The following is a 2,196-nucleotide window of genomic DNA, read 5'->3' on the forward strand; positions in this document are numbered from 1 at the left end:
TTGAACCAATTATTTAACAACTCCCATGAAAACATTAAATTCACAGTAGAACGCTAAACAGACGACAGTATAAATTTTTTAGACATTACCATTAGAATAAAGGATAACTGACATCATTTTGAAATTTATCGGAAGCTTACCACAACACATTCTACGACCAGCAACTCCTCTTGTCACCCCGAAGCCCACAAAATGGCAGCATTCCGCTATATGATCAACAGAGCTAACCAACTACCACTCTCTGAAAACAAATGTGAACTAGAAATTGAAAGAAGAAAACAAACAGCTATATGGTTATAACAGCTCTGTGGTAGGTGCCCTAAAACATTCAATAGTGGCAAAGCAATCACGTCAAAAGAAACAAAAAGAAAACATCATATTCCATACCATTTTTAGGTAACTTTTCATATCAGATTGCCAGTGCCTTCAAAAGAAAAAGGCAGAAGCTACCCCACATCAGCACACGAAACCCCCTTCATCACACAGGTGTGTACAAAATTGAATGTTTGGACAGTGAGGGCTTCTACATAGACCCGACAGGCAGCTCATTGGAGTTTAAAGAACACAAGGCAGCACTAAAAAATAAAAAATACCACAAATCAGGAATAGTTACCCACCTATATGAAACGAAACAACATTTTAACAACACAAGTATCAGCACCCTACACATCCAACCAAAAGGTAAAAAACTAGAGATCCTTGAGACACTTCAAATACACAAATACCAAACAAAATGACCTGAATCCATGTTAAGTCCTTAGAGCCATTTGAACCATCTTATGGCGAGATGTGAGAACAGGCAATGCGCCCAGGAATATTGTCGAATATGATCGTTTTAGTGGTCCACGTGTTAAGGTGTATGTACACTACTGGCCAATAAAATTACTACTCCAAGAAGAAATGCAGATGATAAACTAGTACTCATTGGGCAAATATATTATACTAGGACTGACATGTGATAACATTTTCACGCAATTTGGGTGCATAGACCCTGACAAATCAGTGCCCAAACAACCACCTCTGGGCGTATTAACAGCCTTGATACGCCTGGGCATTGGGTCAAACAGAGCTTGGATGGCGTATACACGTACAACTGCCCATGTAGCTTCAACACGATACCACAGTTCATCAAGAGTAGTCACTGGCGTATTGTGACGAGCCAGTTGCTCGGCCACCATTGACCAGACGTATTCAATTGGTGAGAGATCTTGAGAATGTGCTGGCCAGGGCTGCAGTCGAACATTTTCTATATCCAGAAAGGCCCGTACAGGACCTGCAAGATGCGTTCTTGCATTATCCCGCTGAAATGTAGGGTTTCGCAGGGATCGAATGAAGGGTAGAGCCACGGGTCGTAACACATCTGAAATGTAACGTACACTGTTCAAAGTGCTGTGAATGCGAACAAGAGGTGACCGAGACGGGTAACCAATGGCACCCCATACCATCACACCGGGTGATATGCCAGTATGGCGATGACGAATACACGCTTCCAATGTGCGTTCACTGCGATGTCACCAAACACGGATGCGACCATCATGATGCTCTATACAGAACCTGGATTCATCACAAAAATGATGTTTTGCCATGCGTGCACCCAGGTTCGTCGTTGAGTACACCATCGCAGGTGCTCCTGTGATGCAACATCAAGGGCAACCGCAGCCACGGTCTCCGAGCTGATAGTCCATGCTGCTGCAAACGTCGTCGAGCTGTTCGTGCAGATGGTTGTTGTCTTGCAAACGTTCCCATCTGTTGACTCAGGGATCGAGACGTGGCTGCACGATCCGTTACAGCCATGCGGTTAAGATGCCTGTCATTTCGACTGCTAGTGATACGAGGCCGTTGGGGTCCAGCAAGACGTTCTATATTACCCACCTGAACCCACCGATTCCATATTCTGCTAACAGTCATTGGATCTCGGAAAACGCGAGTAGCAATGTCGCGATACGATAAGCCGCTATCAAGATAGGCTAAAATCCGACCTCTACCAAAGTCGGAAACGTGATGGTGCGCATTTCTCCTCCTTACACGAGGCATCACAACAACGGTTTACCAGGCAACGCCGGTCAACTGCTGTTTGTGTATGAGAACTCGGTTGAAAACTTTCTTCATGTCAGCACGTTGTAGGTGTTGCCACCGGCGCCAATCTTGTGTGAATGCTCTGAAAAGCTAATCATTTGCATATCACAGCATCTTCTT

The sequence above is a fragment of the Schistocerca gregaria genome, chromosome 1, assembly GCF_023897955.1.
Source record: "Schistocerca gregaria isolate iqSchGreg1 chromosome 1, iqSchGreg1.2, whole genome shotgun sequence".
Lineage (NCBI taxonomy): Eukaryota > Metazoa > Arthropoda > Insecta > Orthoptera > Acrididae > Schistocerca > Schistocerca gregaria.